The sequence below is a fragment of the Bombina bombina genome, chromosome 1, assembly GCF_027579735.1.
Source record: "Bombina bombina isolate aBomBom1 chromosome 1, aBomBom1.pri, whole genome shotgun sequence".
Taxonomy (NCBI): domain Eukaryota; kingdom Metazoa; phylum Chordata; class Amphibia; order Anura; family Bombinatoridae; genus Bombina; species Bombina bombina.
The window spans coordinates 539270239-539297619 of NC_069499.1; the positions used below are offsets into that span (position 1 = coordinate 539270239).

Genomic DNA, 27381 nt, shown 5'->3' on the forward strand with positions numbered 1-27381 from the left:
TTAAATGAGATGAAAATTCTACTTTTATGATTGAAATAGAGTGCTGAGTTTAAAGGATGATAAAAGTCAAACAATCTTCCATTGTACAGACACAGAGCATACAACATTAAGATAGTTTTCAATGTGCTCCTATGATCAATTTATTCAACAGAAGCAGTTTGAAATATGGGGTATTTTGACATTATATATCACACACGTGAATTTGATGCAAAAAAGCTTTTTACAACTGTTACTCCAACAGCGCACTTGCTAAAGGGCAGTGGAACTGGACAAACCCACTACTGCAGTCATCAACACAAAGAAGCAGATTAAGAGTAAATTAATTTTTCTCCTAAAAGGTCATGAATGATTAAGGAAACCAGATCTTGATGACCTGAGTTTAAAAGCGTCCCTAAGGATCATGTATATAGTGTACTGCGCCTTAAAAGCCTTTACATCTGTTTAAAAGTTTCCACAGCAGAGCAGAGTTATCGTTCTGAGCCTATAATGTGTTATGACAGCTGGCAATATTTTGGCACATTGACATGTCCCTATTAATGTGTGGTGCATTAGTGGCAACCAGAGGGGCTCTGTTAAAAGGTGAGATTATTTTGTTTGTTTTGTTTGTTTTTTACTTTTGTGATTGTACTGCATAACTGGAAACCATTGTAACCCCCCCCCCCCTTACCTAAGGTGACATTTAGAAAGCTCAGAGGATAAACAAGGACACTCCACAGATGAGAACAAACAATGAAGAATAATGGTACATAAGTCATTATTATACAGTGCAAAATATATTTCCTTTGTAATCAACTTTTCTTCAATGTAATATAAACGTAAGTAAATAATAATGTTCCAATCCTGATTTCAGATCTAGCTTTATCTATAACTCTTGTGCTTAATGAATTAAGATAAAATAAAACACACTTGCATTCTTGTCATAAACTGCAGTATTATTAACTTAGAAATAAAAAATGCAGACTAATTAAAGTAACAGAGCATTTATAAAAGAATGACTGCAACGCTCTATAAACTGACATTTCTTGTATCATTTACATTTATGGAAGGCTTATGTTTATTATAGGAGAAGTCATTCCCATCTTCTTTTGGTTTGCAATAAGAATTGTGTTCATAGACAGAAATTAATTCTATTAGATATATGAGAAAGAACAACATATTTTAACCCTTCAATAGGGGAAGATTTTGAACTGACTTCTAGATCTGATAAGAATAGAACCTGATATTATTATAATTAATATTGGTGATGTTTTTGTTATTATAATTACTACCACTAATAATAATAATACACAATGATCAAAATTAATACATTTTGAAAATATTAAAATAATAATAACTACAATAATAATAATAACTACAATAATAATATTAATAATAATAGCATTGTCAGTTTTTGGCACGGAAAATGTTGCCCGTCTGGGGTGGCATTATGTAAGTACCCAGATAGGGACAATGTAATACTTTGCAATGTTTACAACATATTCTGTTAATATAAACATTACTAAGAAAATGTTACTAAAGCTATCTAAAGCACAAATTAATTTCATCATTTAAACACACCTTGCTGTAATGAAAATTTGTGCAACAAACTTTGAAAATATTAATATTAGATCATCAAATGTAGCCGCCAATCAGCAAGCACTACCCAGGTGCTGAACCAAAAATGTGCTAGCTCCTATGCTTAGATTCCTGCTTTTTCAAATAAAGATAGCAAGAGAATGAAGAAAAAAGTATAATAATAGAAGTAAATTAGAAAGTTGCTTAAAATTGCATGCTCTGTCTGAATCATGAAAGAAAAAATGTGGCCTTTGTTCCTTTCAAATTTTAGCTTGGCCAGTTAAAACAATTCAAGTGGTGTGCCCATTAAAGGCCAGATTATGAGTGGAGCGCTAGCAGTTACGCACAAGCGAAAAATGGGTTTATCGTGGGTGTTTGCGCATGTCCGGTTTACAGCTAGTATTAAAAGTTGAGCGCAATCGCGAAAGATTACCGTGTCCTCAGAGCTCTGGTTAACTGTTTTGCAAAACAAAAAAAATGTCACAAAACATAACTACATTACAAAGTACACTCACGCATAAAGCTACTATCTAATCATTTTTATATATTTTTTTAAATGCACAAAAAAGGTAAAAGGGCTCAAAGATATGAGGTCTTGGTTGTACATATGTATTTATAAGTGTATATATGTTTATTCAGACATGTATACAAATATAAATGCATAAATACATATGTATACATATATAGACATGTACAGAAGTGCATTGGAGCCCTTTGTAGTTAAGTAGATGAAAACATGAAAAATTATATTTATGCAATATTCATATTTAATAATGCGTATTTACTGTAAATATTTCATATCCTAATGTTCTGCACATAGCTGAATATGTTCTATGTGTTTATAAATAGATATTCCTATATATATATATATATATATATATATATATATATATATATATATATATATATATATATATGTGTGTGTGTGTGTGTGTGTGTAAAATGTCCAGATACCATCAGATATATGTAGACATATGTACTTATGAATAAATAGAACATATTCTGCTATGTGAAGAACATTGAAATATTCATAATTTCACGTCGGGTTAGCGCACTTGAGAATATGCAATCTGGTTTTGCTCCATTGATATCTATAGGGGAATACATTATAGAGCGCACAATATTCTAACCAGATTTTTTTTGCGAGCAAGCAAAAACAATTTGCTTTCAATTTGTAATATGAAGTTACTTCTAGCAGAGTTAGCGCACGAGCAGGATCGCTAAATACTGCTCCACTTGTAATCTCACCCTAAATTGGTCCTGGGGAGAACACTGAATGTTATACAGAACACCAAAACACATGCAAAACAGTAATAACTGTGCATATAGTTTAAACATTACTGAGAATTGTAACTCATGGGCACTGCTGTTTCAACAAACCACTCTCTGTGCCTAAAACCTCTAGCAGCATCCCCAATATACAGTATATGGGGGAAAAGTATGTGGACATCCCCATTAATTATTCAGTTTAGGTGTTTCAACCACACCCTTTGCTAAAAGGTGTATGAAGTCCAACACATAGCCATGAAACCTCCATAGAAAAACATTGGTAGTAAAATGGCTTGCACCAAAGAACTCAGTGATTTTAAACGTGGCACTGTCATAGGATACTAATTTCCCACAAGTAAGTTTGTGAAATTTCTGCCCTTCTATATCTGCCCAGGACAACTGTGTTATTGCTGTGAAGTGGAAGTGTCTAAAAGCAACAACAGCCCAGTCACTAAGTGGAAGCCCACACACATTTACAAAGCTGTGCTGCTGAGTGCTGAAATGAGCAGAGTGTAAAATAACCATTCCAAAATGCCTCCGGAAGCAACATCAGCACAAGGACTGTGGATCAGGAGCTTCATGAAATGGGTTTCCATGGAGGAACAGCTGTACACAAGCCTTACATCAACATGCACATGCTAAGCATAGGCTGGAGTGGTAAAGCAAGCCCCACTAGACTCTGAAGCAGTAAAACGTGTTCTCTGAAGTAATGAATCAAGCTTTACTACCTGGCAGTCTGATGGAAGAGTCTGGCTGTGGTGGATGCCAGGAGATCTCTACCTACCGTAATGCATAGTGTCTACTGTAAAGTTTGGTGGAGGGATAATGGTCTTGTGCTGTTTCTCAGAGTTTGACTCCAGTGAAGGGTCATCTTAATACTACAGGATACAAAGACATTTAGGACAATTAGGTGATTCCAGGCAACAGCTTGGGGAAGGATTTTCCTGTTCCAGCATGACTGTGCTCCTGTGCACAAATTGAGGTCCAGGAAAACATGGTTTGATCAGTTTGGTGTGGAGGAAATTGAGTGGCAGCATAAAGCCTGGACCTCAACCCCACTGAACACGTTTGTGATGAACTGGAATGCAGATTTTGAGCCACACCTTCTCATCCAACATCTGTGCCTGACATAATAAATGCTCTTTAGGCTGAATGGGTACAAATTCCCAAGACACACTCCAATATTTTGCGGAACTCCTTCCCAGATGAGTGGCGGCAGTTATAGCCCCAAAGAGGGGCCTGTAATAGTCAGTGTCCTTCTGGACATATAGGGCTAGATTACAAGTGGAGCAATATTTTAATGTGCACCCGTAAAGGGGGCAAATTACATTACAAGTGGCTGGTTAATGCTTCTGCTCATGGCAGCACTTTGTGTTTAGTGCAATTTACCAGAGGTCAGACATCTGATTAAAAAAATGTGCCCCAATTGCCCCGAAATAAACTGGACAATAGTTCATTATAAAATTAAACGAGCATCTTTATTTTTTTTTTAAAATGTTTTAAACTGCGCAAAGCAGTTATAAGGGGTTAAAGTGAGGGGATCTGGGGTGTTTGAGAAAAAAAAAAAACAGCACTGAAAGTGCCTTTACACTGCGGTCTATGGTTGCCTGTGTTTTCACCATAAATACATGTGTATACACTTATATACATAAATAGTTTTGTTAATATATGTATATACACATATAAAACACAAATATTTATGTATATATTCATATATTTTTATTTTGCTGCCCAACACTGTGCAAATTATCCCCTTCGACGTGCTAGGTGCTTTGCTGTGTCTAACGCCATGAGAACAAGGCTCCATTGGAGCCTATGGAAGGCTTCCAGGCAATGCGAACATGACCTTGAGGTCACGTTCGCATTGCGCCTAACTTGTAATGCCAGCGCACATTTACATGTGCTGGTATTACTGAGTGGAGTGCAAATATCGCTCTTGCGAAAGCACAAATTTGCACTCCACTCGTGATCTAGGCCATAGTGTATATTCTGAGAAAAACACATCTCAAAGGTGGCAAAATAAGTGTACTTTACAAAATAAGTTGTGCAGTTCTTCTTTTCTAATTGTTAATAGGACATCAAACTTAAATATTTAATTACGCATAGTAAAAGAAGAAGGCAGTGTGAGATCATTATTTATTTTACTTCTGTCTCTCCCTTACAGAGGCTTGAGTTCTTAACGCATACTTATTGGGGCATATGAGAGCATTTCATATACATTTTTTTTCCAGGAAAAAGGTATAAGGACAATAAGTAAATATTGCTTTGCAAACAACAAAAGTTGTATGTCTGACCTGAAATGGTCCTTTAGATAGAAGCTGACTGACTGATAGGAAAACTTCCATAGAATTATTGGTAAACAATGGCACATTAACCCATAAGCCCCATTCAAAGTATATATGTTTTGTGATCCCAGGACATACTTGAAAACGAGAGAAATCTCAATGTATCCTTCCTGGTAAAATATTTTATAAATAAATAAATAAATAAATAAATATATTTGTTGTGCAGTACTTTGCTTATCATACCGCACAACATATACATAGGTCTAAGCTACAGGTCATTTGTTTCTAAGGTGGAGTGCTTGGTGATCCACAACTTCCAATATATGTGTGTGTGTGTGTGTGTGTATATATATATATATATATATATATATATATATATATATATATATATATATATATATACACACATATATATACACACACACACACACATATATATATATATATATATATATATATATATATATATATAAGTAGTTAAAAAAGGAGAGCGCCACACACTGAGAAATGTATATTTTAGTTACTTAGTTGCAATCAACTAAAGGTTTTATGTCACTAGTATATACTAGGTATCTAATCACTTGATTAAGGGCTGAACTGCAGCTGTTTTTAGGAACAAGAAAGGTTGTATGAGAGTATATAAACAGCGCTGTATACAGCAAATATAAACTAGAAATACACAATGGGTAGAAAAAAACACTTTATTTTACTGACAGACCATGTCTTAAAACATTTTAAAAAAATATAGCATATACCTATTAACAAAGCAATAGTATTAAATGTTGCTATTGTACATAGTCCTAACACATAGGTTAAAAAACTATTTGCACAATGGAGGGCAAATTAAAGTTTTTGAGATGAAATGGAGCACTATTGTTCCCACTTTCATACAATATACAAATTTACAACATACAAATATGCAAGTATAAAAACCTTTCAAAAAACTAAAAATCATATAATAATCTGACAAATGAAGAGCGAGAGAAACTGCAAACACTTGCCTGGCCAGACTCTGTGTATACGATACCACTACTAGTTTCAGGGTCACACCCCTTCCTCAGGTGTCGGATTTCCCGCACAGCTTTTGGCTAAGAGGTGCCTTAGCAGCTCAGTGCGGCGAACACTGCAAACAAATAAAGGGGTCCCCTTTTTTTTCCAATGGTAAATCCTAGCATTTCACAAACGCTAAGATTTACAATCACTTTAAGCTCCAAAGAGGTTACAAAAATGAAAAGGCTTTGCATTAGGCCTTGCACCTGGCATCCCAACCCCTAGAGCCAGTCCTGCTCCATAGTAGGGATGGGTGAAGGTTTCTAAAAATTCAAAATTTAAAATGAATTTTGATACATTCGTTCGTTCAAATTTCAAATGTTTATATAACATTCTTACATTCTATTTTAAAATTTTTGTTTTCTAATTTTTTAATAAAATTCAAAAATATTTGTTCGAATAATAGAATGTTTAGCTATGTATTCATCCAATTTCGAAATGTAATATTCGAATTTGAATGTGACATTCGAATTCGAAAGTAAGATTCAAATTCGAAATAGTATTTCTAGTCTACAACTGTGTTTTTTAAATGTAATATTTAAATTTTAATGGCACATTCGAATTCAAAATAGTATTTCTAGTCTACAATTGTGTTTTATAAATGTAATATTCGAATTCGAATGTCACATTCGAAAACTGTAAATAACATTTGATAATATAATTTTTAAGAATATTCGTTCTTATCAACATTCTATTATGTAAATCGAATTTCTACAATAACATTCGTTCTAACATTCCAATTTGAATATAAAGACATTCGCCCATCCCTACTCCATAGCTTCAGGTAACAGCCCTGCAAAGGGGATGGGGCCCCACAGCCCAAAATAAAAATTACAAATACCACCTCAGCCAAAAGGTAATGCAAAGCAATGACTAACAAATGAAAGATTTTATACACAAACACCCAGACTCATAAGTGTGTATACATAACCCCTCATATACTCTAGGATACATATATAAAATAGCACCTCTACTGAAAGGCACAGCCTTTATGATTTTTATATTTTGAATGTAGAAATGTCATTGATATTTTGTTATTAAACACCTTTCATAAAGGGTGCATTGTGTGTTTTATGGGTAATTAAATTTTTTCTTAAAATAGTTGACAAATCTGTTGCTAGGCAACAATACGCACACTCATTAGCAGCATTGGAGCAGCAGAGGCCAGCTTACTGTTTTACATAGGCAAAGTAGAAGGCTTCTCTGAAAGGGTCATGTGACGGGGTGGACATGGAAAAAAAAGTATTAACATGGCAGCTGTCTGTGCATCCAGCAGGCAGCGACTTAACAGACAACTGTGCTTGCTTACAGTGAAAACAGGTAAGTTTAATTTTTATTTTTTTGATACATATACTTTATGTTGGATACTCTTTGCTCTAATGTAATTGTTATGTTAATTCAAGTACTGTTTTAAGTCCCTTTAAGTATGCTTAAAAATGCTACAATTTGCCTGAACTCTCTACATACAACACAGGGATTGCTAGGAGCAGCTAGCTCAAAAAGGTCAATATTAAGGAGATAAGATAATAATACTCAATAGGGTTTACAAACAGCTTGTTAGCACAAAAGTACAGAAGTTTGGGAGATCTTGAAAATAGTGATATTTCGAAAACATTTAAGAACATTTACTTTGTGTGCAAATGTTCTACAGTTTAGCAATTATTTTCTTCATATATAGTTATACTATACATATAAGGGGCATTCTAGTGTAATAATAAAAATGTACTAAATATAGTAAGGGATTTTATTGTTAAACACATGCTTGTTGTTGTGTGATAAACTTATAAAAGGAGCCATATACCTAAAGTTCTGCTCCCAAGAACAATGCAGAAGTACCATTTACAAATAACAGTCAATCACTGGTTGTGTCCTGCTCAGGAACATCATGGGAATGTGCTTTATAGGTTTACTTCTTTACAGATGTTAAACTCAAACCCAGAAACAGAGATTTGCTTAACAATATTTTTTAACAAATCAAAACATTTTACTATTACATTTGAATCCCCTTTATCATATTTTTTTTAAATTTTCTTACAACTAATTTATGAGGAAAAAAAGGGTAATTTGATCAATCCCCTAACAGAATAGGGTCAGACTTAAATCATAAATGTTCTTGGCTCGGTTTGGGAGGCTATCAGATCCTCTATGAAGGATCTGAAAAAGGAAGGAAACAGAGGAGCCACAATGGCCTAGTACCACCAAACCAAGTAATAATAGAGGTAAGACAAATGGCTACCCACAAACGTGATGCACCCAACGGTGCTATTGGGACAGGCTGGAACTTCAAAGTAGCCCAGCTCACTGTAGTCCAGGTCAGGAAGATTCCAGGGAGATCACCACCAATGCCTGTATAGGAATATAAAGCGAACTACCATGGCCTAGTACAGTTTGGTAAAGCAGAGTTGTTTGATAAGGTTAAACTTACAAGATGGTAGACTGTGACTTCTCAGCCGCCCAGCAGACTGAACTCCACTGCCACACAGGTTGCACTTCAAATCCCAAGGTATGGGGTGATAAAATCCAAACAGAAGCAAGTGCATATTTCTTTATTTAAAAGAAGCGCGTTTTTCAGCCTATTATAGCTAAAGGATGACATATAACTTTCAAAATAAATAATCAGATCAGAAGATTAGCTCTGATAATTGTTAAATGCTTTGGCGGATTATTTCCTAACAATACTAAAGATATTATTAATGGAATCGCCATAAAATGACAGTAGCTTCTGAGTTAATTGGTCAATCACTCATTTAATGGCCACTTTGGTTACAGGGAATAGGTGTTAAGATATAATTTTAATACAGCATCTGAGAGGAATATGTAGCAGCCCCTGGCAACTTTTGCAATAAAAAAAGTTAAAGTCTACAAAATAGTGCCATAAAAGCTCTCCCTTTATGTTTTTAAGTCTTGCATCATGAATTTCATTTCCTGAAAATTACCACATCTGATTTACTATAATAATGAATGCTTGAGCAGTGCTGATGCATCAAAGTTGAACTTTTCAGGGCAAAAAAAATAATTTGAGCTATGAAGGAAGAAAAAAAAGAATGATACTCTCATTAAGCCTGTAAGCGATGTCCTGAGATTTTAGCAAGCATCAACTGAGACAAGAAGAGAGGGCGATAGAAAAACATAATTTATGTAAGAACTTACCTGATAAATTCATTTCTTTCATATTAGCAAGAGTCCATGAGCTAGTGACGTATGGGATATACATTCCTACCAGGAGGGGCAAAGTTTCCCAAACCTCAAAATGCCTATAAATACACCCCTCACCACACCCACAAATCAGTTTAACGCATAGCCAAGAAGTGGGGTGATAAGAAAAAAAGTGCGAAAGCATAAAAAATAAGGAATTGGAATAATTGTGCTTTATACAAAAAAATCATAGCCACCACAAAAAGGGTGGGCCTCATGGACTCTTGCTAATATGAAAGAAATGAATTTATCAGGTAAGTTCTTACATAAATTATGTTTTCTTTCATGTAATTAGCAAGAGTCCATGAGCTAGTGACGTATGGGATAATGACTACCCAAGATGTGGATCTTCCACGCAAGAGTCACTAGAGAGGGAGGGATAAAATAAAGACAGCCAATTCCGCTGAAAATAATCCACACCCAAAATAAAGTTTAAATCTTATAATGAAAAAAACTGAAATTATAAGCAGAAGAATCAAACTGAAACAGCTGCCTGAAGTACTTTTCTACCAAAAACTGCTTCAGAAGAAGAAAACACATCAAAATGGTAGAATTTAGTAAAAGTATGCAAAGAAGACCAAGTTGCTGCTTTGCAAATCTGATCAACCGAAGGTTCATTCCTAAACGCCCAGCAAGTAGAAACTGACCTAGTAGAATGAGCTGTAATCCTTTGAGGCGGAGTTTTACCCGACTCGACATAAGCATGATGAATTAAAGATTTCAACCAAGATGCCAAAGAAATGGCAGAGGCCTTCTGACCTATCCTAGAACCGGAAAAGATAACAAATAGACTAGAAGTCTTTCGGAAATTCTTAGTAGCTTCAACATAATATTTCAAAGCTCTAACTACATCCAAAGAATGCAATGATTTCTCCTTAGAATTCTTAGGATTAGGACACAATAAAGGAACCACAATTTCTCTACTAATGTTGTTAGAATTCACAACCTTAGGTAAAAATTGAAAAGAAGTTCGCAACACCGCCTTATCCTGATGAAAAATCAGAAAAGGAGACTCACAAGAAAGAGCAGATAATTTAGAAACTCTTCTAGCAGAAGAGATGGCCAAAAGAAACAAAACTTTCCAAGAAAGTAATTTAATGTCCAATGAATGCATAGGTTCAAACGGAGGAGCTTGAAGAGCCCCCAGAACCAAATTCAAACTCCAAGGAGGAGAAATTGACTTAATGACAGGCTTTATACGAACCAAAGCTTGCACAAAAAAATGAATATCAGGAAGATTAGCAATCTTTCTGTGAAAAAGAACAGAAAGAACAGAGATTTGTCCTTTCAAGGAACTTGCAGACAAACCTTTATCCAAACCATCCTGAAGAAACTGTAGAATTCTCGGAATTCTAAAAGAATGCCAGGAAAAATTATGAGAAAGACACCAAGAAATGTAAGTCTTCCAAACTCGATAATATATCTTTCTAGATACAGATTTACGAGCCTGTAACATAGTACTAATCACAGAGTCAGAGAAACCTCTTTGACTAAGAATCAAGCGTTCAATCTCCATACCTTTAAATTTAAGGATTTGAGATCCTGATGGAAAAAAGGACCTTGAGACAGAAGGTTTGGTCTTAACGGAAGAGTCCATGGTTAGCAAGAGGCCATCCGGACAAGATCCGCATACCAAAATCTGTGAGGCCATGCTGGAGCCACCAGCAGAACAAACGAGCATTCCTTCAGAATCTTGGAGATTACTCTTGGAAGAAGAACTAGAGGCGGAAAGATATAGGCAGGATGATACTTCCAAGGAAGTGACAATGCATCCACTGCTTCCGCCTGAGGGTCCCTGGATCTGGACAGATACCTGGGAAGTTTCTTGTTTAGATGAGAAGCCATCAGATCTATTTCTGGAAGTCCCCACATTTGAACAATCTGAAGAAACACCTCTGGGTGAAGAGACCATTCGCCCGGATGTAACGTTTGGCGACTGAGATAATCCGCTTCCCAATTGTCTATACCTGGGATATGAACCGCAGAAATTATACAGGAGCTGGATTCCGCCCATACCAGTATTCGAGATACTTCTTTCATAGCCAGAGGACTGAGTCCCTCCTTGATGATTGATGTATGCCACAGTTGTGACATTGTCTGTCTGAAAACAAATGAACGATTCTCTCTTTAGAAGAGGCCATGACTGAAGAGCTCTGAAAATTGCACGGAGTTCCAAAATATTGATCGGTAATCTCACCTCCTGAGATTCCCAAACCCCTTGTGCTGTCAGAGACCCCCAAACAGCTCCCCAACCTGTCAGACTTGCATCTGTTGAAATTACAGTCCAGGTCGGAAGAACAAAAGAAGCCCCCTGAACTAAACGATGGTGATCTGTCCACCACGTCAGAGAGTGTCGTACAATCGGTTTTAAAGATATTAATTGAGATATCTTTGTGTAATCCCTGCACCACTGGTTCAGCATACAGAGCTGAAGAGGTCGCATGTGAAAACGAGCAAAGGGGATCGCGTCCGATGCAGCAGTCATAAGACCTAGAATTTCCATGCATAAGGCTACCGAAGAGAATGATTGTGACTGAAGGTTTCGACAAGCTGAGATCAATTTCAGACGTCTCTTGTCTGTCAGAGACAGAGTCATGGACACTGAATCTATCTGGAAACCTAAAAAGGTTACCTTTGTCTGAGGAATCAATGAACTTTTTGGTAAATTGATCCTCCAACCATGATCTTGAAGAAACAACACAAGTCGATTCGTATGAGATTCTGCTAAATGTGAAGACTGAGCAAGTACCAAGATATCGTCCAAATAAGGAAATACCACAATACCCTGTTCTCTGATTACAGACAGAAGGGCACCGAGAACCTTTGTAAAAATTCTTGGAGCTGTTGCTAGGCCAAACGGCAGAGCCACAAACTGGTAATGCTTGTCTAGGAAAGAGAATCTCAGAAACTGATAGTGATCTGGATGAATCGGAATATGCAGATATGCATCCTGTAAATCTATTGTGGACATATAATGCCCTTGCTGAACAAAAGGCAGGATAGTCCTTACAGTTACCATTTTGAATGTTGGTATCCTTACATAACGATTCAATATTTTTAGATCCAGAACTGGTCTGAAGGAATTCTCCTTCTTTGGTACAATGAAGAGATTTGAATAAAACCCCAGACCTTGTTCCAGAACTGGAACTGGCATAATTACTCCAGCCAACTCTAGATCTGAAACACATTTCAGAAATGCTCGAGCCTTCGCTGGGTTTACTGGGACACGGGAAAGAAAAAATCTCTTTGCAGGAGGCCTTATCTTGAAGCCAATTCTGTACCCTTCTGAAACAATGTTCTGAATCCAAAGATTGTGAATGGAATTGATCCAAATTTCTTTGAAAAAAATGTAATCTGCCCCCTACCAGCTGAGCTGGAATGAGGGCCGCACCTTCATGTGGACTTAGGAGCTGGCTTTGGTTTTCTAAAAGGCTTGGATTTATTCCAGACTGGAGATGGTTTCCAAACTGATACCGCTCCTGTGGATGAAGGATCAGGCTTTTGTTCCTTATTGTGACGAAAGGAACGAAAACGATTATTAGATCTAAATTTACCTTTAGATTTGTTATCCTGTGGTAAAAAAGTTCCTTTCCCTCCAGTAACAGTTGAGATAATAGAATCCAACTGAGAACCAAATAATTTATTACCCTGGAAAGAAAGGGAAAGCAAAGTAGACTTAGAAGACATATCAGCATTCCAAGTTTTAAGCCATAAAGCTCTTCTAGCTAAAATAGCTAGAGAAATATACCTGACATCAACTCTAATGATATCAAAGATGGCATCACAAATAAAATTATTAGCATGTTGAAGAAGATTAATAATGCTATGAGAATTATGATCTGTTACTTGTTGCGCTAAAGCTTCTAACCAAAAAGTTGAAGCTGCAGCAACATCCGCTAAAGATATAGCAGGTCTAAGAAGATTACCTGAACACAAGTAAGCTTTTCTTAGAAAGGATTCAATTTTCCTATCTAAAGTATCCTTAAAGGAAGTACTATCTGCCGTAGGAATAGTAGTACGCTTAGCAAGAGTAGAGACAGCCCCATCAACCTTAGGGATTTTGTCCCAAAACTCTAATCTGTCAGATGGCACAGGATATAATTGCTTAAAACGTTTAGAAGGAGTAAATGAATTACCCAAATTATTCCATTCCCTGGAAATTACTTCAGAAATAGCATCAGGGACAGGAAAAACTTCTGGAATAACTACAGGAGATTTAAAAACCTTATTTAAACGTTTAGATTTAGTATCAAGAGGACCAGAATTCTCTATTTCTAATGCAATTAAGACTTCTTTAAGTAAAGAACGAATAAATTCCATTTTAAATAAATATGAAGATTTATCAGCATCAACCTCTGAGACAGAATCCTCTGAACCAGAAGAACCATTATCAGAATCAGAATGATGATGTTCATTTAAAAATTCATCTGAAAAATGAGAAGTTTTAAAAGACTTTTTACGTTTACTAGAAGGAGGAATAACAGACATAGCCTTCTTAATGGATTTAGAAACAAAATCTCTTATGTTATCAGGAACACTCTGAGTATTAGATGTTGACGGAACAGCAACAGGTAATGTAACATTACTAAAGGAAATATTATCTGCATTAACAAGTTTGTCATGACATTCGGTACAAACAACAGCTGGAGGAACAGATACCACAAGTTTACAGCAGATACACTTAACTTTGGTAGATCCAGCACCAGGCAGTGATTTTCCAGAAGTATCTTCTGACTCAGTGTCAATCTGGGACATCTTGCAATATGTAATAGAAAAAACAACATATAAAGCAAAATTGATCAAATTCCTTAAATGACAGTTTCAGGAATGGGAAAAAATGCCAGTAAACAAGCTTCTAGCAACCAGAAGCAATAAATAATGAGACTTAAATAATGTGGAGACAATAGTGACGCCCATATTTTTTTAAAGCCAAAAAAGACGCCCACATTATTTGGCGCCTAAATGCCTTTGGCGCCAAAAATGACGCCACATCCGGAACGCCGACACTTTTGGCGCAAAAAAACGTCAAAAATGACGCAACTTCCGGTGACACGTATGACGCCGGCAATAGAAAAAAAAATTTGCGCCAAAAAAGTCCTCGCCAAGAATGACGCAATAAAATGAAGCATTTTCAGTCCCCACGAGCCTAACAGCCCACAGGGAAAAGTCAAATTTTAAGGTAAGAAAAAATTGATTTATTCATATGCATTATCCCAAATATGAAACTGACTGTCTGAAATAAGGAACGTTGAACATCCTGAGTCAAGGCAAATAAATGTTTGAATACATATATTTAGAACTTTATATAAAAGTGCCCAACCATAGCTTAGAGTGTCACAGAAAATAAGACTTACTTACCCCAGGACACTCATCTACATGTAGTAGAAAGCCAAACCAGTACTGAAACGAGAATCAGCAGAGGTAATGGTATATATAAGAGTATATCGTCGATCTGAAAAGGGAGGTAAGAGATGAATCTCTACGACCGATAACAGAGAACCTATGAAATAGACCCCGTAGAAGGAGATCATTGAATTCAAATAGGCAATACTCTCCTCACATTCCTCTGACATTCACTGCACGCTGAGAGGAAAACCGGGCTCCAACCTGCTGCGGAGCGCATATCAACGTAGAATCTAGCACTAACTTACTTCACCACCTCCATAGGAGGCAAAGTTTGTAAAACTGATTTGTGGGTGTGGTGAGGGGTGTATTTATAGGCATTTTGAGGTTTGGGAAACTTTGCCCCTCCTGGTAGGAATGTATATCCCATACGTCACTAGCTCATGGACTCTTGCTAATTACATGAAAGAAACAAAAATTAAATGATTTGGCTGCATGGAGAACGACAATTAAAGGGACAGTAAACACCTTGATACATTTGTCGCAGGAATCCAGACGCACCCCCCATCTTTCCTGCCTTGTGTTTAAGAGCTTCTCTGCGAAGCTCCCACCCTACCTAAGCATAATACTCTCCCCGGCTATTCCCACCTCCTATAACCTCCGATCCAGTACCAGCACATTATTTAGCTTGCCTCAATACAAAAAGAAAACAGTTCGATCCTCCTTTTCCTACAGAGCGCCACAATTATGGAACGACCTCCCGCACACTTTCAAACCTTCCCCAAGCCTAAAATCCTTTAAGAGATCCCTCTCTACATATCGCTAAACAGAATGCATCTGTCATGGTTGATTATATATTTCCTACCTGTTCTATGTTAAATATTGCATATATTATGTATTAATATTGTTTTTGTATTTTATTGTACCCTATTGTAAAAATGCAATGTCTGTGGACCCAGGACTTACTTGAAAACGAGAGAAATCTCAATTTATCCTTCCTGGTAAAATATTTTATAAATAAATAATATAAATACTTTATATAAAATGTTTATGCGTAATAAAACAAATTTGCAATATATTTTTGATGTACTTTAGCTCTAAAAATTGAGCAATTTCTAACAGTCATAACTTGGAATGAACCTGATTTGGTTTAAAAGATTTAGCTCATATGTTATTCCATATCAACAAACAGAAATGTCTTTTAATTACAAGGGGCTCAATTTAGCAAGCCTTCTCCTCCTCTAAGACTGCAGTTAATAACAACAGAACCTGCAGTCAGTATTTATCAAGCAGCGGTCATTTAACCTGCTGCTTCCTACCCTCTTCTCCGACTGGGGAGATTGACAGCTCCAGCCCGCGTGTGATTGGCTGTGTGCGGGCAGGGGGTGGGATTGAACAAGAATCACTGAATTATAACAACACACAGTGGATAAACAGTTCTGTAGGGAGATGTATAATATTCAGAAAGCAGATTAAACTATTCATGTATATTGCTGTGCACCTAACTCACATGACAATGTACTGTCTCTCATTATGACCAGACCCTTACTTACCTGACCTAAAGCTGCGTCTGCCCTGGCTGCTCACATTGAAAATAGAAGTCCGAATCAGTAGGGGCTATGTGCATCCAAACAAAGGGCAGCAATAACAGATTTGTTGTAAAGATGCAAAGAACCTTCATGACAAATTCATTATTTTTATGCAGTTCTTCATATTCAAAGATAAATTGTATGTACTTTATATGAAATGCTATAAGCCATTATTAAAGGGTTAATAAACAGTAAATACTTGCTAGATATAATGATGTATTTAAAGAAAACATCAGCCTTAGAATAATATGTAGCTGTATTTTTTACAATCATATTATCTGTTTAGATATTGAAAATATAAATGTAAAGGTTTAGTTTCTAACAATTACTGCAGTTTCTATAAAGTAATAGGTGCTGTCATGTTCAAACTCCTATTTATCTTCCACTCAGAATATTTGCATATCTAAAAAAAAAAAGACAAAACAATCTGCTCCTAGCTCACAATCTCCAAATTACAATTGTGGGACAGATCATCATATTCTAGTACGAACAAAAAAAAATGCTTTAAAAGCTGTTGATGCTCTACAAATAACCGATAATACTAATAATGATGAAGGTCTGTGAAAATGATTTGCTATTACAACGTTGTTTAAATCTAAAATGGAATTTAAAGGGGCATGGCGTTCTAACATTTGTTCCTCCTAAATGTGTTACAAATGACTTGTTATACCTACTGCAAAGTATTACATGTACTGGAAACTGTTAATTCATGTTTGTTTCTTTATTTGAAACAGCTGGGTTAGCCCATAAAATGTACTGAGGCTGCAGGTAAAGCAGACCAGCTAGTGCTATACATGTTTAGAAACACAGCCTAAATAGTAAAGTATTAAAATGCTAATTATGGCTGAAGGAGGGGGTGAAGGTCAACGAGTACAACCATGTACTTTAGATGCAACAACATCTCTATCCTACCCTTTACTTGAAAATTAAATATTACTGTTGTCTCCTATTTACTACAGAGAATATGTTTGTTATTCATATTTTCAGTGTAGGTGACTATTTCTATAGGCAAAAGCAGCAAATATCAAAATAAAGGGGAGGTTTGCAACTAAAAGGGACAGTCTAGTCAAAATGAAAGTTTCATTATTCAGATAGGACATTTAATTTTAAACAACTTTCCAATTTACTTTGATCATCAAATGTGCTTTGTTCTCTTGGTATTCTTAGTTGAAAGCTAAACCTAGGTAAGCTCATATGCTAATGTCTAAGCCCTTGAAGGCTGCCTCTTATCTGAATGCTTGTTTAGTTGCTTTTCACAACAGGGGAGTGCTAGTTCATGTGAGTCATATAGATAACATTGTACTCATGATTGGGGAATTATTTAAGAGTTAGCACAACACAGTAGTAATTGGCTAAAATGCAAATCAATAGATAATAAGTAAAAAAGTTATTTGATCAGGGGGCTGTCAGATGATGCTTATATACAAGGTTATTAAAGAGGTAAAAAGTATATTAATATAACAATGTTGGTTATGAAAAACTAGGGAATGGGTAATAAAGGGATTATCTATCTTTTAAAACAATAAAAATTCTGGTGGACTGTACCATACACTCAAGCAGGGAAGACTTGCATGATTTGTGATTTAGATAACATGTCATTTTAAGAAACATTTAAATACTACTTTTATCAATTTTAAAACATAAATTATGCTCACCTGATAATTTAATTTCCATCTTTACGAGGAGTCCACGGCTTCATTTATTAATTGTGGGAAATAGAGAACTTGGCCACCAGGAGGAGGCAAAGACACCCCAGCCTAAGGTTTAAATATCTCCCCCACTCCCCTCATCCCCCAGTCATTCAGCCGAGGGAACAAGGAACAGTAGGAGAAATATCAGGGTATACAAAAGTGCCAAAAGAACAAACAAATAAATTTAGGCCCGCCCAACGGAGAACCGGGCATGAGCCGTGGAATTTCCTCGTAACAATGGAAATGAAATTATCAAGAAAGCATAATTTATGTTTTCCATCTAATATGTTGAGAGTCCACGGCTTCATTCATTACTTGTGGGAAACACAAACCCAAGCTCAAGAGGACACTGAATAAAAAAAACAGAAGGGTAAAAGGAGGTGGAGCCTAATCTGAGGGCACCACAGCCTGCAAAACCTTTCTCCCAAAAAGATGCTTCAGCTGAAGTAAAAACGTCAAATGTGTAAAACTTTGTAAAAGTGTGTAAGGAGGACCAGGTAGCCGCCTTACAAATCTGCTCCATAGAGGCCTCAACTCTAGTTGAGTGAGCCTTAATCCTCTGAGGAGGCTTATGTCCCACTGTCTCATAAGCCAAACGAATCATGCTCCTCAGCTAAAAAGATACGGAAGTAGAAGAAGCCTTCTGACCTTTGTGCTTTCCCAAATAGACAACAAACAAAGCTGAAGTCTGTCTGAAATCCTTCGTAGCCTGAAGATAGAATTTCAAGGTTCGAACCACATCCAAGTTTTGAAGTAACCGTTCCTTCGAAAGAAGATGGTTTAGGACACAAGGAAGGAACCCCAATTTCCTGATTAATGTTGTGATCAGACACAACCTTAGGAAGAAAACCCAATCCAGTGCGAAGAACAGGCTTATCTGCATGGAAAACCAGATAAGGAGGCTCACGTTGCAAGGCCACAAATTCAGACACTCTGCATGCCGAAGCAATGGCCAGAAGAAAAAGAACCTTCCAAGAGAAAATCTTGATGTCAAGAGAATGCATAGGCTCGGACAGAGGCCCCTGCAAAACCTTCAGAACCAGATTCAAACTCCAAGGAGGAGCAGAATGTCTAAATACAGGCATGATCCTGGACAGAGCCTGAACAAAAGACTGAATATTAGGGAGCTCAGTGAGTTTCTTGTGTAACAGCACAGAGAGAGACGAAATCTGTCCCCATAAGGAACTGGAGGCAAGTCTCTTCTCCAGACCATCCAGGAGTAAAAAAGAATTCTGGATACCTTGACCTTATGCCAGGAATATCCACGAGAGTCACACCAGAGTAGGTCCTCCACACCTTATGATAGATACGACTGGGTAACCGGCTTTCTGGCTTGAATGAGAGTATCAATCACCCTCTCAGAAAAACCTCTTCTGGCTAAGACTAAGCGTTCAATCTCGCGCAGTCAGCCTCAGAGAATCTAGATTCTGATGCACAAAGGGGCCATTTACCAACAGATCCTTGCAACAGGGCAACCTCCATGGAGGGGAGGATGACATCCCCACTAGGTACGCAAACCAAGTCCTCTGTGGCCACGATGGAGCAATCAGAAAAATTGAAGCTTGCTCCTGTTTGATGCGTGCCACTACACGAGGAAGAAATGGCAACAGTGGAAAAATGTACACTAGGTTGAATCCCCAAGTCACTGCTAAGGCATCTATCAGATCTGCCTGGGGATCCCTGGACCGCGACCCGTATATGGGTAGCTTGAAGTTGAGTCTGGACGCCATGAGATCTATCTCCTGAGTCCCCCAACTGTTGCAAATCTCCGCAAACACTTTGGGGTGAAGAGACCATTCCCCCGGATGAAACGACTTTCTGCTGAGAAAATCCGCTTAACAGTTGTCCACGCCCGGGATGTGGATTGCTGATAACGAGCAATCATGGGTCTCCGCCCACTCCAGAATCTGAACTACTTCCCTCATGGCTAGGGAGCTTCTTGTACCCCCCTGATGGTTGATGTAAGCCCCAGAGGTAATATTGTCAAACTGGAATCTGATGAACTTGGACGAGCTCAGGAGGGGCTAAGCCCCCAGAGTGTTGAATATAGCCTGAAGTTCCAGGGTGTTGATCGGGAGAAGAGACTCCTTCCAATTCCATCTGCCTTGTGCCTTCCTGGCACCCAAACCGCTCCCCAACCTGCAAGACTTGCGTCCATAGTCACAATCTCCCAAGATGGTCTGAGGAAGGATGTCCCTTGGGACAGCTGATCTGGACGAAGCCACCAAAAGAGAGATTCCCTTTGACCCACTGTCCAGAGAGTTCAGTTGGGATAGGTCTGAATGATCGCCGTTCCACTGTCTCAGCACTCACAGCTGAAGAGGCCGGAGATGGAACCTGGCGAATGGAATGAGATCTATAGCTGATACCATGAGCCCAATCACCTCCATGCACCGGGCCACTGATGGCTTTGAAGAGGATTGAAGGGCAAGACAGCTGGAGACAATCTTGCAACGTCTCTTGTCTGTTAGGAATACCTTGATGGCAATGACATCTATTATCGTGATCAGTAATTCTACTCTGGTACTGGGAACCAGAAAACACTTCCCTGAGTTTACCTTCAAACCATGAGATTGCAGAAGAAGGAGAAGAACTCTCAAATGACCCTCTACCAACTGGTAGGATGGAGCCTGAACTAGAATGTCTTCCAGATAAGGAGCCACTGCAATCCCTCTGGATCTCGCTAACGCGAACAGAGCTCCCAGAACCCTCGTGAAGATTCTTGGAGCCGTAGCCAACCCGAAGGGTAGAGCTACAAACTGGAAGTGCTGATCCATAAAGGCGAACCTTAAGAACCTGAAGTGATCCTTGTGGATTGGAACATAAAGGTAAGCGTCCTTCAAGTCTATCGTGGTCATAAACTGGCCCTCTTGAACTAGGGGCAGTATTAACCTTACTGTTTCCATTTTGAACGATGGAACCGATAGAAACTTGTTCAAGCACTTTAAGTCTAGAAGTGGGCGAAACGTGCCCTCTTTCTTTGGTACCATGAAAATGTTTGAATAGTACCCTAGACCCCTTTCTGCTAGAGGTACCGGTACAATTACTCCTAGAGAGGAGAGATCCTCAGGCACTCTAGAAAAGCATTCCCTTTTTCTGGATTTGATGAGAGATTTGGCAAGAGGAATCTGCCCATGGGAGGATGGGTCTTGAAACCTAACCTGTAACCCTGGGCAACAACCTCCAGAACCCAAGGTTCCTGAAGGTCTCTCAACCAAGCCTCTGCGAAAATAGAGATGGATCGGGGGCCGCCCCTTCATGCCGAATTTGTCACGGCGGGCTTCTTGCTCTGTTTGTATTTATTCCAAGACTGAGATGGTTTCCAAGATCCCTTGGACTGCTCAGGCTTTGAGGCAGGTTGCTGTCATTGGGACTTGTCCGAACGAAAGGGATGAAAATTAGGACCCTTAGGTTTATTCTTTTTATTGTGATGAAAGGCAAAGAATGACTGGTGGATGAGGGGAGTGGTAGAGGTATTTAAGCCTTTGGCTGGGGTGTCTGTCTCCTCCTGTTGGCCAGGTTCTGTATTTCCTACAAGTAATGAATGAAGCTGGACTCTCCTCTATTAGATGGAAATTGTTCTATTGGTATTTTTTTTAAATTTTTTTTAGAATATGTATATATTCGTAGCATCGTGAAAGCTAGATGGTGATTGCTGGCTACATACATTGTCTCTTGTAATTGGCTCACCAGAGGTGTTTAGCTAGCTCATAGTAGTGCACTGCTACTCATTAAACAAAGGATAACTAACACATTTTGTAATAGAAGAAAATTGCACATTTGTTTACAATTCAAAATTGTTTGCTCTATCTAAATCAAACAACAAGGGGTTCAAATCCTTTTAAATGTTTCCCTTGTTATACCATCTGCAAAGTAATAGATGTATTGGAAAGTGCCCCTTTAGGTTCATTTTTGTGTTTGAAATAGATGCCTTTGCTCATTATAACCACCATCAAGTGTTCTCAAGAACATAGCAGCTGAAATGGGCTGGGCCTATAAGAAGATCATATAATCTTATCCAACTTTCTATACACAAAGAAAGTACTTATCTATTGGAATTTTAGCATTTCTCTATATTATTTTTGATATATATATATCAGTGTAGGTGACTATTTCTATAGGCAAAAGCAGCAAATATCAAAATAAAGGGGAGGTTTGCAACTAAAAGGGACAGTCTAGTCAAAATGAAAGTTTCATTATTCAGATAGGACATTTAATTTTAAACAACTTTCCAATTTACTTTGATCATCAAATGTGCTTTGTTCTCTTGGTATTCTTAGTTGAAAGCTAAACCTAGGTAAGCTCATATGCTAATGTCTAAGCCCTTGAAGGCTGCCTCTTATCTGAATGCTTGTTTAGTTGCTTTTCACAACAGGGGAGAGCTAGTACATGTGAGTCATATAGATAACGTACTCATGATTAGGGAATTATTTAAGAGTTAGCACAACACAGTAGTAATTGGCTAAAATGCAAATCAATAGATAATAAGTAAAAAAGTTATTTGATCAGGGGGCTGTCAGACGATGCTTATATACAAGGTTATTAAAGAGGTAAAAAGTATATTAATATAACAATGTTGGTTATGAAAAACTAGGGAATGGGTAATAAAGGGATTATCTATCTTTTAAAACAATAAAAATTCTGGTGGACTGTACCATACACTCAAGCAGGGAAGACTTGCATGATTTGTGATTTAGATAACATGTCATTTTAAGAAACATTTAAATACTACTTTTATCAATTTTAAAACATAAATTATGCTCACCTGATAATTTAATTTCTATCTTTACGAGGAGTCCACGGCTTCATTTATTAATTGTGGGAAATAGAGAACTTGGCCACCAGGAGGAGGCAAAGACACCCCAGCCAAAGGTTTAAATATCTCCCCCACTCCCCTCATCCCCCAGTCATTCAGCCGAGGGAACAAGGAACAGTAGGAGAAATATCAGGGTATACAAAAGTGCCAAAAGAACAAACAAATAAATTTAGGCCCGCCCAACGGAGAACCGGGCATGAGCCGTGGAATTTCCTCGTAACAATGGAAATGAAATTATCAAGAAAGCATAATTTATGTTTTCCATCTAATATGTTGAGAGTCCACGGCTTCATTCATTACTTGTGGGAAACACAAACCCAAGCTCAAGAGGACACTGAATAAAAAAAAAACAGGAGGGTAAAAGGAGGTGGAGCCTAATCTGAGGGCACCACAGCCTGCAAAACCTTTCTCCCAAAAAGATGCTTCAGATGAAGTAAAAACGTCAAATTTGTAAAACTTTGTAAAAGTGTGTAAGGAGGACCAGGTAGCCGCCTTACAAATCTGCTCTCTATATATATATATATATATATATATATATATATATATATATATATATATATATATATATATATATGTGTGTGTGTGTGTGTGTGTATATAACTTTTAAACAATGTAAAAAAAAAGCAAAAATGTAACACTTTTGCTTTCTATTGTGCAAGCTAATCCAAACTACAAAAGTACAGCTGTCAAAAAGCCGGTGTTCTGTCGGATTTTGCTACTTCTCAATGCGCACGCACACAGTATTACGTAATCGCACCCCACATGTTAAAAAGGAATGTGTGGAATGTGATTATGTAATAAGCAACATACAGAAAAAGGAGGTAGCAAATTTAAACAAGGAAATTGTTCTGTCGGATATTGCTGCCGCCAGGACATGCAAGCATGCGCAGTTCAATCTACTCGTCACGCTGATGAGAAAAAAGGCGATGATGAGACTGTTTTATATATATATATATATATATATATATATTTTTTTTTATTTCTTGTCACATTCAAATTTCAGGTTCCGCCTTCATTCTCCTCCTTGTGCTATATTACCTGATGTATGTTCCATATTTTATTTTGTACAGATCTTAGTTCTCTGTTTAGCTTTTATGTAACGTGTAATAGTGATTGGAGCTTGTAGTAATGATTACTAATGATTGGAAAATTGTATTAGCTTGCAGTTATAATAGACTGTACCGCTATGTTTAGGATATTTGTATCCACATATTATATATATATATATATATATAAAAAAGGTACAACCATTATATTTTTTATAATTAAACCCTTTTGTGCAATTAAAAGATGATGCGCCTAGTAGGGCGCCACCTACAATACCAATATAAACTAAATAAAGAGCAGTACTGGAGCAGTTAAAACATAAGCAACCGTTATTCACTAATCAAGAGGAACGGCTCAGCAAACTCTTATGAGTTTCACTCTCCTATGGAGCTTTGCCATAGAATAAAGATGCCCCCCCTGGGACCATAGAAGCATTCTTCTAAAAAAGCAAAGGTATATCAGACCACTGTACAACACTAATTGTTATTAGGGACCCTACATGATTAGGAGAATGGTGTAACCATTATATAATTTATATAACAATATGTATTAAAGGGACACTGAACCCAAATTTTTTCTTTTGTGATTTAGATAGAGCATGAAATTTTAAGCAACTTTCTAATTTACTTCTATTATCAAATTTTCTTAATTCTCTTGGTATCTTTATTTGAAATTCAAGAATGTAAGTTTAGATGCCGGACCTGGGTTGACCTTGCTGATTGGTGGATAAATTCATCCGCCAATATAAAAATGCTGTCCAGAGTTCTAAACCAGAAAAAAAGCTCAGATGCCTTCTTTTTCAAATAAAGATAGCAAAAGAACGAAAAAAATAATAGGAGTAAATTAGAAAGTTGCTTAAAATTGCATGCTCTAACAAAAGAAAAAAATTGGGTTCAGTGTTCCTTTAACATTAAATGCAATTTCTTTTTTGTGTATTTCTTTCCTTCTTTAGTTCACCATAATATTAACTTAGTTAACGGGACAGTAAAGCCTTTGTGCATGTAATATTAAATGCTTAACTAAGCATAGTAAAATAAGGCAATTGGTATTGTGACCATAGAAAAATAAGCAAACAAGGTCTTCATCTGTTCTAATATAGCTCAGAATCTGCTATTTTGTTCGACTGGAGAAAAACATAATTTATGTAAGAACTTACCTGATAAATTAATTTCTTTCATAGTGGCAAGAGTCCATGAGCTAGTGACGAACGGGATATACATTCCTACCAGGAGGGGGCAAAGTTTCCCAAACCTCAAAATGCCTATAAATACACCTCCCACCGCACTCATACCTTAGTATAATGTATAGCCAAATAGTGAGGTGTTAAAAGGATTAAAAAATCATACAAAAAGAGGAACTGAAAAAAATAATGTACTTTTATACAAAAAAATTATAACCACCAAAAAACATAGGGTGGGTCTCATGGACTCTTGCCCCTATAAAATAAATTAATTTATCAGGTAAGTTCTTACATAAATTATGTTTTCTTTCATGTAAGTGGCAAGAGTCCATGAGCTAGTGACGTATGGGATATAATACCCAAGATGTGGAAATCCACAGAGTCACTAGAGAGGGAGGGATACAATAAAAACAGATATTTCCACTGAAAAATTAAATCCAAATAATAAAAAATGTTCCAAAAAAGTCAAATCATAGGCAAAATAATCAAACTGAGACAGCTGCCTGAAGAACCTTTCTACCAAAGACTGCTTCTAAAGAAGCAAATACATCAAAATGGAAAAATTTAGTAAATGTATGCAAAGAAGACCAAGTTGCTGCTTTGCAAATCAACTGAAGCTTCATTCTTGAAAGCCCAAGAAGTGGCAACTGATCTGGTAGAATGAGCTGTAATTCTCTGATGCGGAGACTGCCCCTCCTCCAAATAAGCCTTCTGAATCAAAAGTTTCAACCAAGATGCCAAAGAAATGGCAGAGGCTTTCTGACCTTTCCTGGAACCAGAGAAAATAACAAATAGACTAGAAGACTTTCTGAAATCCTTAGTAGCCTTAACATAGTATTTCAAAGCTCTTACCACATCCAAAGAATGTAGAGATCTCTCAAGAGAATTCTTAGGATTAGGACACAAGGAAGGAACAACAATTTCCCTACTAATGTTATTAGAATTCATACAACTTTAGACAAAAATTTAAACGAAGTCCATAAAACAGCTTTATCTTGATGGAAAATCAGATAAGGAGACTCACAAGAGAGGGCAGATAATTCAGAAACTCTTCTAGCAGAAGAGATAGCCAAAATAATTAATGATCAAATATAATCAATCTTAGACAGGAAGATTTGTCAATTTCAGAATCTGATTCAGGATCCTCTGAACCAGAGAGATCCTCATCAGCAGAGGATATTTCAGTATGTTGCGGTCAATACAAATTTCATCAGAATTATGAGAAGTTTTAAAAGACCTTTTACGTTTATTTGAAGGCGGAATAGCAGACATAGCATTTTCTATAGCTGCAGCAATATAATTATTTACATCTGCAGGAATATCAGGTACATTAGATGTTGAAGGAACAACAGACAATGTATTTGTACTAATAGAAACTATCAGCATTCAACAGCTTCTCATGACAAATGCCACATAATTGAGCTGAAGAAATAACATCAGTTAATTTACAAAAGACACACTCAGCTTTGGTAGAACTGTGTTCAGGCAGCATGGTTTCTCCAGCAACATGAAAAGCAGGATCAGACTGAGACATCTTGCAAAATGTAAAAAGAAAAAAACAACATTTAAACAAAATATCCATTTTCCTCATACAGCAGTTTCAGGAATGGGAAAAAATGCTTATGCTAAAGTAAGATGCCGAAAAAAACACATCATATAGCTCTTAAAAATATAAAGAGAACCAGAAGCATTAAAGGAAGAGGGGGTTATATACAAAATAATAATTAATAATAAAGCTAACACCAGGAAATGACGCAACTCGCGTCATAACAAGCAACTTCGCGCCAAAAGAACTAACGTCAACAAAGACGCAGGAAATGACGAGACTTGCATCACCTATATATAGGTTCTACAAACTTTTTTTCCTAAGACCCACTGCAATGCAATACTTTTGTGACTATTTTTATGTTTGGTTTGAACATTTCTGAAGAGATATACAACAAGATAGCTGCAATTGTTTTGTCAAAGTGGCTAAAATGTTTGCATACTTTATTCCCGATTGTAGTCACATTTGAAAGTGTTGTGAACGGTAATAACCCACACACCACATACTCTCGTACAGCACAAACACCCATGCAACACACACACACCACATACTCTCATGCAACACACACACACACCACATACTCTCATGCAACACACACACACACCACATACTCTCATGCAACACACACACACACACCACATACTCTCATGCAACACACACACACCACATACTCTCATGCAACACACACACACCAGATACTCTCATGCAACACACAGACACCACATACTCTCATGCAACACACACACACCACATACTCTCATGCAACACACAGACACCACATACTCTCATGCAACACACAGACACCACATACTCTCA

The 27381-nt window shown here is 37.1% G+C and overlaps 1 protein-coding gene and 1 long non-coding RNA gene across 5 annotated transcripts in view; one reads left to right on the top strand and one right to left on the bottom strand.

Moving 5' to 3' along the window:
- Positions 1 to 27381, bottom strand: part of PARD3B (par-3 family cell polarity regulator beta) — a 1914565-nt gene that overhangs the window by 1107253 nt on the left and 779931 nt on the right. The gene's annotated exons all lie outside the window — the stretch shown is intronic.
- The window catches only part of LOC128645583 (uncharacterized), a 90585-nt gene continuing 63671 nt past the window's right edge, over positions 468 to 27381 (top strand). Inside the window, exons 1-2 of one of the 2 annotated variants that reach the window (XR_008400131.1) lie at positions 468 to 579; positions 673 to 815. This is a non-coding gene — a long non-coding RNA (uncharacterized LOC128645583). The remainder of the gene's footprint in view (positions 580 to 672; positions 816 to 27381) is intronic. The other variant, XR_008400130.1, reaches the window with a different exon arrangement.